We start from the raw sequence: 12076 nt of genomic DNA on the forward strand, positions 1-12076 counted from the left end.
TTAGATTTGTTTGATATTGTCCCAAGCGAATTCAGTGACCATAATCCTTTAACAATCCGTCTGAAGGGACCTTGGTTTACTAAGGAAAGACAGATATGTAATTCCGGGAGGCTGGGCACCATAGATGGGAGGCGGCGACTCAAATGGTCAATGGTGACTCCAGATTTACTGTATAAAAACATTGTAGACACATGTACTGAGGATATTGTGAACTGCACCCAGGTAGGGGCAGACCCACGACGGGTTCTCACTGCTTATCAAAATCTGTCGGAGAAGGTGTCAGAACTGATGTCGGCTCCTGCAAAGATGAGTGTGGAAAAATGTGGGCCAAGATGGTTCAATCATGATTGCTCCAAAGCTGCTCGTAACTTCAGGCTAGCACTGGCAGCTATTCCGAGAGTGCAGGAAAATGTCAAACTGTGCCGTAGAGAATACAAGTCCATTCTTAAATCCCATAAGGAGTCGCTAAGAGTAGAAGCGTGGAATGAGTTACTTGATCCCTCTACCTTAAAATCCAGCACCAGATTTTGGACAATAATTAAAAAACCATTCCTGGTAGAAGACCCGGGTAACGGTCTGGACTTTTGTATTACCAAGGAAGAGTGGGAATTTCACTTCAAACAAATATACTCTTCTGGGCTACCTGTTACAACTGAGAAATTGCTTGATGCTAGGGGAGGTGCTATTAGGTTTACTAATGGTGAAGTTATGGTGGCCATTGAAGGACTCACTGCTAGAAAAGCCCCAGGGCCTGATGGGATCCCCCCAGACTTGTTTAAGTCTGATCCACACTTTTGGGCGCCCATCCTGGCTGCAGTATTTAATGCAGCTGCCAAAGTGGGCTGTCCTATCTCCTGGGGACTATCAACGATTGTTCCCGTTTTAAAAAAAGGAGATAAGGGCAGTCCTCACTGCTACCGGCCAATCTCATTAATTGACTCCATAGTCAAAATTATGGGGAGAATTCTACTACAGAGAATAACATGCTGGGCGACTGAAAATAACATCATGTCGATTTCTCAGTATGGTTTCTGTGGGGGGCGCTCCACCATAACCCAGTGCCTTAACCTCTTCCTTGTATTGAGCAAATATACCACTGTACAGAGGGGAACTGTCCATCTTGCCTTCATGGACCTTTCTTCAGCCTTCGACTGTGTTAACAGGGGGGGGCTGTGGAGGTCCATGAGGGAGAAAGGTGTGGATCCTGGGATAGTCGACTTTCTGGTGGATATGCACAGTAATACCAGTGCTAACGTCAGATATTCTGTAAATGGGGACACCACTGGTAATTTCGACATAAAGAAGGGAGTGCGTCAGGGCTGCATTCTTGCCCCCTTCCTTTTTAATTTGTATATTAATGATTTAGATGATTATCTACAGATTATCTACAGAATGTACAGGCAGACTGCCCTAGAGTCGGCAGGCGGGGTATTCCAGTTCTTTTATACGCAGACGATGCGGTTTTAATTTCGAGAACGGAGAAGGGACTTTTTAAATTGGATGATGTCCCAATACCAGTCACAGAAACATTCTCATATCTTGGTGTCCTGTTTGATACCAAGCTTAACTGGGGTCCACACCTGGTCAAAAAGAAAGGTGAACTGACAAGGGCTAATGTTTCTGTTTTTAACTTTGTGACAAAACTGGGTAAGAAGCCAATTAACGCAATGATTAAGCTTTACAATGCCAAATCTGTTGCTGTAGCTGCATATGGTAGCGAACTTTGGGGATATGTGGCTGGAGAACAGTTGCAGGTTGTTGAAAACAATTTCCTAAAACGTCTACTTTGTGTCCCCACTAGTACACCCAACTTGACAGTACATGAAGAACTGGGAATCCAGTATTTAAGTGATGTTTTTTCCTTAAGGCCACTGATTTGTTGGGTGAAACTGTGGATAAATCAGGACATACCTCTTACCCATTTGATTGTAAGAGATCTTGTATCTCAGGACAAACACATGCGTGTCCCCTGGTTAAAATATCTGAAATCCTGCTTTTCCAGGCTAGGCCGTCTGAATTTGTTTGAAAATCCTAGCGGAATTGTAAAGGGGGATATAACAGCAATCAAACAAGCCTTCTATAAGGACAAGTTGGCTCAAAGGGAAAGTGAGGAGCTTATGAAATCAAGAATTAGGAAATATGTGATGTTAAAACTTGTGAAAGCATGGAGCCATATTTAATGATTAATCTCACCTCTCATGAGAAATTCTTGTTGACTAGGTTTAGATTTGACATCTTCCATCATCTTTTAATTCGACCGAAGTCAGACTTTTTTAATAAGGTTACAGCACCCTGTGGCTGCGACGGGAAGTCTCCTCAGGATATGCTGCATTTTATGTTTTTATGTAGGTTTTATGAATATCCCCGCAAACGTTATCTTGTTGCACTCTTAAGGAAACTTAATTTTAACCAAATCAAACCTGGCTTTTTCTATTTGCAGCTTTTGTACAGCGATAGTGTCTTACAGGTTAAAGAATTTTTAAAATTAACCGTCAAATTAAGGAATTGCCTAGACCAATGATGTTGTACTTACTATCCGCACTTTACCCTGTATCTGGATGAAGTTATTGGCAATGGGCTACGTGTAATATGATTCTTGTATGTGACTATGAATTATTATAATAGTATGAATAATGTTTTTAATCGTATTGTATATATGTGCACTTCTATGGTGTGAAATATAACCGAATAAAGTCTCTATTGATTGATTGATATTATAGTGAAGTGTTAATAGCAAATACTATACCAGTCACTAAGAGTTCATGAGGCCAAGTTCTCTGACAAAGACCCTCTCATTCCCTCTGCAGTTATTTGTCTGCACCATACTAAAAGTAGGAGAGAAACAGTAAGAAATAGAATCCTATTCTAAAAATCTGATTTAGTTTATTCTTATTGTAATAAGGCAAATTGTAAGTCTTAGGTGTCTCAAGGTGTATTATACATTTGAAAGGTATTTTAAGTTTGTAAATAGGTTTGTAACTTATAGCAGTTACTCCTTCTCATAGTTTTTCCCTGTGACATAGTCGTGTACCCTGCTTGTTTTTTGGTTTATTAATGTTAATATTTTGCGTAATTTATGAATTATGGATGTGAAAAATCAGACACACATTGGCGTTAATGAGGACATACATGAGTAAACAATCTGGTGAACAGAAGAAAAATCTTATTCAACTACAATCAAATCAAGGTGGGCGGTTTTCAGAAGAAATAAGTAAATCAGAGATTATGGAAATGCACTGATTAGGAGAAGAACTGCATTTGTGTTATTATACAAGCTCAAGACAACTGCTTATTTCAGTTAATATAAATGGAAGTAATACGTTTCACAAAGTGTAATTGAGAAGGATCAGTACATGTCAAAGTGACTGTGTTTGTTAACGTTTACTTGCAAAGGCCCTGAATATAAATTGCATGTTACTGGGGGTTACAGGAAAATTACATGCTTCCCAGTAGTGTGCGATTACAAGTAAAATCCCACGGAGAAGGAAATTTCTGTACGAGACTGTTTGTTCCAGGAATAAAAGTACACCGTTTTATTGCATACATACATCATCTGTTCTGAGCATATGCTAAAGAACAAGTTGATAACCTTCATTAACATTCTTTCCGGTTGATACTCTATCTAACCGCAGATTCCTTATCTATAGAATATTCCCATTTGACTGACTGAATCCGTAAAACTTTCCATTGCAGTCCTGTGGTGTGGCACCAGGGGGCACGGTGAAGTATATAAGCACCATCACAGCACCCTAGCATCAGTTTCTTGCTTGACACTTTCTGCTTCTTGGGACTGTGAGCACAACAAAACTGTCACCACCAGTGTGCCAATCTCTTATTTGTGACCTTTTTAGATATTAAAAAGAGACCACTATCCAGACTAGGGAGGTGGGAGAGCAATGTGGAATCTGTAGTTAGATTAAGTGCCCACCAGATACAGCTTTACCAGAAATATACAACTTGTTCTTCTGATGAATACTTCTAAAAACAAATTACTCACCTTGACAAAAGAATTCAAAGTCTACCACCCTAAGGTGGAGGTCCGTGCAGTGGGTTCAGACTAGAAAATCATGCAGGACCGAACGGGCAAAATGCCCTTCCCATTGTATCTAGCTGTCAAGGCAGCGGTGCTTCAGAATGTGTGTACCGATAGCTAGATCGTGGCCTGACAGATGTTAAGGACAGGCCTCCTGCATGTCAATGCAGCAATGGAAGCCTTTGCTCTAGGGGTGGGCGTAACTCCTGGAGTTTCACTCCATGGAATTCCGCAGAATTACGTAAAAACTCTGCAGGATTCAGCGGAGTTCCGCGAGCAGTGGATTTCAGTATGTTCGTACTGCTCACAAATATTTTTAGAGCCGGGAGCTTGTCCTGCGCTGTAAAATTAGCGTGAATGGCACCATGTGGGGCCAGAGGGTGCTGCTTTTTTCTGCTGTTCGAGTAGATTTTCTACTCGAGTGTCAGCTTTCTCAATGTGTGCAGCAGCTTTCTCAAAGCGAGGGGCAGCGACCTGCCGCAAACCCCTACGTTGAGAAATGTTACTGGGAGACGGTCTAGCGCTCAATTTTCTCTCTCGTACTTGCCAACTTAATGTTGGAGAGCCACACGTGAGGAAAAACTCCACCACTTAGCGGTTGGCAGAGTTTTTGTGGAATGCTGCACTCCAAGAGGAGCGCGGAGTGGGCACAACTCTGCAAACTCCACCAGAGGAGCAGTTTATTGCCCACCCCTTCTTAGCCCTAGTGGAATAGTTTCTTGGACCTTCCACAGGGTGCTTTTTAACCATTGTGTAGCACATCTTATTACATTGGCGTACTCACCTCAACAGAGTTCTTCCTATTCAACCTTTCCTTTCTTTACCCCAGATAATCACACAAAAAGCTGAACGTTCAACCGAAGTTGGGGTAAGATCACTAGTGGTCTTTAGAAATTGAGGCTCTCCTCCTATTTTGAAGACTGACGCGGGGCAAAGAATGCTGTGGGAGAGATGTGCTGCCCAATATGGAAAGAAGTCACAATGTTTTACAAGAGGGTCACTTGAGTCCACAGTCCCAGTTTAATTGGAATAAAGGTGGTATAGGGTGGTTGTAGAGATAGAGCCTGGAGGCCACTGACACGATGAGCTGAAGCAATTGCAACAAGGAGCACAGACTTTAAGGTCAAAAGACACAACAAGCAGCTATTCATCATCTCAAATGCAGTACACATGATGAAGCCCAAGACCAAGTTATGGTCCCACTGTGGCATCACAAACAGTTTGGGATGGAACATGTGTATGTCAAACCTTTAATAAACCGCATCACAACAGGTGATTTGAACACGAATGGTTGGTTCAGCAAACTCAAAAAGACAAAAGGACTGACAAAAAACATTTGGTTGTAACCACTACAAGACCTTGCTGGGCCAAAGATAAAACAATAAATAAAACATTCAACAGTTTGGCTTGTAAAGGGTCTTTCTGGCGGATTCCACAGCATGTCACAAATGTGTCCCAGAGCCAGGTGTAAAAAGACTTTGTAAGTAGATGCTTGGCAGCATGGATGACATTCACTAACTCAGGTGGTAGATCAAATACCACTTAATATTCCACACATGGAGGTGTAGATTGGGTCTGTTTGGGTGCAGAACCCTGCCCTGCTGCTGCGATGGAAGATCCTCTCAATTTGATTAGAGAATAGGTTTTCAGGCTCTCATGTTCTGGGTACCACATGCTCCTGGCCTAATCTGAGGATACTTGGATCCCTTGTGCCAGTATTTTCTTCACAACTCAGGGCAGGACAAACAGAGGCAGAAATGTTTTTCATGAGCACTGTGACAGAGCCCATTTTAACTTCTACTTTATCATAGACTGGCCTGCAAATTCTTGCATCTCTTTCTATTGAAAAGTGTGATTTTGAGGAACATTAAAGTGTTAGCATCATGTCTGCCTACTATCTAGCAGACATATTATTGTTTTTGTGATGGTTTCATCCATTTTAACCGGGAAGTTTAATGCAGCGGCTAAAACATGTGAATTTAAATGATGCATTCATTTCTATTGGGACATGAATGTATCCGGGCTTAGAAACATGAGCTTAAAATTGTCGATCAGGTGCTATTAATAAACCCCTGTATTTGATCATAGTTTTGAAATGCTTTGCAAAACACGCTGCACACGATTGAACTATCATGCAAGAGGTCACACACGCATGCTGCAATCCAGTCCCCGTCTGGGATTGCTCAGGATCTCTGAGAGCAGCACAGAGAAGTGGCCTAAAGCCCGGTAATACTTTTAATTCCCAGACAAGGACTGTGACAGATCTGGGATGGGGAGAAAGAACAAGTGGCACCTTGACACTCTTGTGACTTCTCTTAGATTAGAGAATGGTGAGAAGGGGTTGTGTCCTGCCTTTGCCTTCTTATGATTCCTCTTAATCTTTGACTTTGACTTACCAGACTCCTTCGACCGTGACAATCACATCTGACAAGAGTGGTCTCTGGAGAGGGTCTTCACACTCAGCTTGGATTGAGAACAATACATACATGAAGTAAGTGACATCTTTCTGTGTTCAAAGACGTACATTTTCACTTCACGTTCCTGGATCACTTTTGGATGGAGCATGATGTGCTCATCGCACAACTTGGAATCATGCCCTGAGCTCAAAACCAAAGGCTCATTTCATGCGGGTCTGTGACCAACATCTGCTTTCTACAGTCATGGCATAGTTTGAAACCAGTAGATTTTGTTGAAGACAATTCCCAAGCCCACAAGATTCAGTTTTTAGGAGTTGTCAAGAGACTGACAAAAGTGAGAGCCGAGTGTGTAGGCACGGAAAAAAAGGAAATGTAGTTGGCACGTGAGGGTGGAGCTTACATTAGCCTCTGCTAAATCCTTTCAGTGCATCCCCTTTGTTAAAAAAAAAGTATGAACAAAAAATATACACATAACTCCTCAATGAGTCATCGAGGTGCTTGCACCAGTCTTCCAGATCTAGTTGTAAAAGATAGAGGAGGGATGACATCATCTCGCATCTCTGGAGCAGAGTCGGATGCTTGACTTGGGCACTCAGGTGGGCTTGCCTCACTCATGAGGTCTAGACCTGATGAACATTGAGGCAAAGGCTTAAAGTGTGATGAGGCTCTGGTTATGGATTTACCAGGTTGTTGGGAAGTTACCTTATGCCCTTTGCTTGTCACAACTCTGAGCAGTTCGGCATCAAATGGAGTGTCAAGCTTACATGTCTGCTTTTGCTAGACAATAACTCAGTCTTCTTTCTCAAAGACCGTGTCTCCAGCACCTCGGAGCTAATCGACATAAGCCTTCATTTTGCATTTGTGAGAGGTGTTGGTGAAATGAAGCTCTTCAGGGTCTATTGACTGACTGGTGGTCCATTGTGATGTCATTGCTCAAAGAGCTCTCCCAAACAACAAGTGGATTGGTAGGGATGGAGGGCTGGTCTTAAAGCTGATTTGAGGTTTATGCCTTCCCGCGCATCATGCTGAACCACCATTTTCAAAGTAATCATAAATCATCCAACAACACCATTTGCCTGTGGCCAGAAAGGTGCACGTTTCTGATGTTTGATGTTTATGAGATTAAGAAAGTCTTTGAACTCTCTGCTATTGAAGGGGAGACCATTCTTAGTTTTGAGAATGGAGAGAACACACCATTTTGTAAAAATGTAATCTAGCCTCTTGATGACTCTGTCATGTGTGGTTGATGATAAGTCTTCCACTCGAGAAAAACATGAGTACTCATCGACAACTACCATAAACGGATGTCCATTATTGAGGGGTCCAAAGAAGTCAACCACAACCAACTCCCAGGTTTGCTTAGGAAAATCAGACATGCTCAGTGGGTGCTTAGTCATTTTGTAAGATCGACAGCTGCACAGATGACAAGGTTTAAGTTCCCTTTCAACCTGTTCATCAAGATGCAGGAACTGCACTTGATTCTTGAGGGCTCTTTTAGTTGCAGCAATGCCACAATGTCCTTCATGTGCAACTTCATTGACTTGTTGCCTCAGGCTTTCAGGGACAACTGTTCTTGCCCACCTTGACACCATCATGTGTAGCAGAAAGATTTTCCCGGACATTCTTAAATTTCTGGTACTCAACATCGTCTGCGAGAGGTTAAGTATACTTCCTTCATGGTTTCGTTAAAATGATTTATTTCAGGTTAAACGTGTCTATATCAGTATTAGAAGTTGTCAGAATCCGTACAATTGAAAGAGCTGCAAGTGCACTTGACTTTACTATGAAATTTATGTAGCCCTCAACAGCTTTGGATGTTGTACTATGATGCTGTAGCTGCACTCGTGAAAAGTAGTCTGTAGGGTTTGATCCTTCCACAGTTTGTACATGATAGTGTAATCATACTCCTGCAGATGCACCCCACCTCTCGATGTGAGGGGGTATCTTGACTTTTGGATTTCTGAAGATGATGAGCAATGCCTGATGATCTGTGACAAGGGTGAAATGCTTTCCGTACAGAAACACATGGAAGTGTTCAAACACCCATACTACAGCTAAGCTTTCTAACTCAGGTTGAAAATAGGCCCGTTCAGGCTGAGATAGGCTCCGGCTAGCATAATCCACAACATGTCTCTGAGCATCGGACTTCAATTGTGTTGGGAAAGGATCATGCCCAAACCTAGCGGGCTTGCATCCACCACAATCTTTGTATGAAATTTCAGATCAAAGAAAGCCGTTTCAGTTGCATTTTCAATTGCATGTTTTATTTTCTCGAAACTTCAGTCACATTCAGAGGACCATTCAACTGGAACATCTCGCTTTGTTAGTTCTGTTAGAGGGGCTCTCACAGTGGCAACATTACAAATGTTCCTAGAGCAGAAGCTGGCCATGTCTAAGAAGGATTGCAGCAGGGTCACATTTTATGGAGAGCAATTAGACAACAATGCTAGTACCTTTTCAGAGTCAGGAGTAATTCCCTTTTCAGAGACAATATGCCGAAAGCATTTAAGTCTGTTTTATGAAACTCACACTTCTCTGCATTTAGCAGGAGACCTGCATCAGCAAGCAGACAGCATACTTGTGTGAGTGCTTTATCATGTTCATTTTGTGTAGCCTCAAACACAAGTATATCATCACTGTCGGTAAAAGCATGTGTGACAGGCTGAATTACTTGATGAATGAAATCTTGGATGATTTCTGCAGCTGACAACACACAAAAATTGATTTTTTTAAATAAATGAACAAACCAACATGAGTTGAAAAAGTAGTAATGTACCTACAGTTTTCTTCCAGTTCAAGTTAATGATAGCTTTTGTTAAAATCAAGGCGGGAGAAGTGTGTTCTCTTTTGTTTGGTTTGTTGGGCTGTCGCATGTCAACACAAATGCGCACAGAACATCCACTGTCCTTTTTTTAGCACCAACACATTGGGTGAAACCAATGCTGTCGGACCAGTAGAGCTCTTGATCATGTCATGCTTTAACAGTGTTTTTAGTTCTTTCTCAACAGCATCCTGTAAGTGAAAAGCAATATGATGGTGCAGCTGTGCAACAGAGCGAATATCTACATTTATGTTAAGCTGCACCTTCATTGTCGTAAGATTCCTAAGTCCATGAAAAAATTTCAGGAATTGACTCATATTTCAGAATGGGCATTCAAGTTATATGTAAAAGAGATCAGTCACATGCAAGCTGCAGTATCGAAATTTAGTAAACATGCACCCAATGATAGAACTGGGAGGACATGAATTGATGATTGCATTGTTGTTTTTTTATGCCACATAGTCACTACAAGGGACCTTTTACTTAAGAAAGAGCATAGTAGCTGCCCAGGTGTACACCTTTGTTTTCAACAGTGTGAAAAGTAGTATCAGAGACGGTTCGCTGTACTTTTCTGCAAGCATGATGTTTATCGATGCACGACTGTCTATAATAAAAGCTGTAGAGCAACCATTAACCCTGAGCTTGATTTTGATTTTTGAGCTTGACTTTTTTGCCAGCATGATGTTTATCGACGCACAACTGTCAATAATAAAAGCTTTAGGGCAACCATTAACGCTGAGCTTGATTTTGGGACAATGTCCAAATAGATTTGTTGCTTCATGTGGAAATTCAGAAGCAGCCAATCCTACATGCGCACATCGGTGTGTCAAAAAACATAGATAGATAGATAGATAGATAGATAGATAGATAGATAGATAGATAGATAGATAGATAGATAGATAGATAGATAGATTTTATTGTGTGACTAATTAGAAATCATTGCAACATTTCATTCATAGGTATCTAGTAAAAACTAAGAGTTAATAAGTTATGGAAAACATTCTACAAAGTGCTTTTGGTTAGAGAATGTTCTTCACCACTGAAAGAACCAAACCAGCAACCAAAAGCAATCAAGCCAAGAATGGCTAAGCTTCCAATCTTATTATTACATCTATAAACCATCATCAGGCAGATGTACTCACGAGTAGTGAGTGGGAAATGGTTCAGTTAACAATTTCAACCAAACTTCAAATGACTATGTAGCAGGATACAACAATCAAGATCAAACCCAATTCACCAACTCCAAGGAGCTATCTATAGCAAATTGTGAGGGGACAGGCGCAATCCTTTAATGATGCCACCAGTAAAGAAAGAATGAACTTGAATGTCGAACTCAGGCCAAAACCACTTGATCTAACTTCCACTCTGGTATGATGCCCAACTGAGCTTAGTGAGGTTGGAAATCAATTAAGTATTGGCTTCAAAGTCAGGACCACACAATGCAATTTGCTGCCTTAACACTTAGGTAGAAAAAGCAAACAACTTGGAGACAACATATAAACTTCTCAAACAAGTAGAAACAAGGAGGGTCCATAAAGTGCACCAGTGTAAAAAAAAAAGCTTTATTTGATCTCCGGGATCTTAAAAGCAGACTACAATACATAACAAAACAACAATAAATGGTTTCACTTAAATTTATACATGGCTGTATGGTTAAACCCTTATATAAAATTCAAATTACTAGTCACGCTAGCCATAATTGGCTAAAAGCAGAGAGCAATCAATCCGCAAAGACAATCCTTGTGCAAATAATCTTACTCAATACAGGGTCTCTCTTTTGTGTCAGTTTTCCTAGACTAACATATATAATTATATAAGATAAGAAGAAAGACCAGAGACTACGACCTGCATCTTACAACCTTTTAGAAGGATAACAATCACAGTGCAAGTGCAGATTACGATTTAAAAAGTATCCACTTGTAATAAAAACCATGTGTGAGTAAGCAATACATGATCTCCAGTGCCTAATACAGTAGGGGTTAAAAAAGACATCCTATTAAGAGTGCTATTGTGGTTGAAACGGAGCTCAGAGAATTGCAACAGTTGATGACCTATTGTTTGATATCTAAGGTCATTTCGGTAGGTAGAAAACAGTAATTGAACAAGTTACGCTTCTCTGCTCCCATCACAGGCAAAAAGTATAACATTTATATACTAAAATATACACTTGGTGAAAAGTCCCATCTAAAAACAAGGTAGCCATATTGTGAGAACAAAAGCAGAGTTACTCTAAAGTGTGTACGTGTTCACAGTTGATAAGACCAGAGAGTTGAATTGCTGCGAATCTTAGAACCAACTGACCAATCTGTTTATTAAGTCGCCAGTAATGGTAAGAAAACCTCTAGGCAGATCAAGGGTGTTCAATATGTTGCCATCGCAGGGGGATCCAGATGGCACTCTACAGAACAAGTCATTGATGCACGTAGAATGGTGGTAATCAGTAGCAGAGATCAGTTTGAGGCTAGCTGTTGTTTTTTTAGCCTGGTTCCTTGTGGTGAACTTTAGTTGGAGGTTGCCAAGCTTATAGGTCAAGGAAGCAGCCACTTCTTTTGCGAATCAATTGTAGTGACCACCGGTGGCAGTTACCTCATTTTGCAGTGATTTTATTAATACTAATGGGTTGCTTGAACTTACGATGTACCAAATGGATAAAGGCCGTAAAACTAAATCAAAAACAAATATCCTCAAAGAAAAGTCTTGTCAACTGGTCAAGTACAAAAATAAAACCTCAAATCATGTCACCTACTAAAACTCCAATACATCTAGAAGGGGATCATAACTAATCCAAAGCAACATTCTTACACT

The sequence above is a fragment of the Triturus cristatus genome, chromosome 12 (genome assembly GCF_964204655.1).
Source record: "Triturus cristatus chromosome 12, aTriCri1.1, whole genome shotgun sequence".
NCBI lineage: Eukaryota > Metazoa > Chordata > Amphibia > Caudata > Salamandridae > Triturus > Triturus cristatus.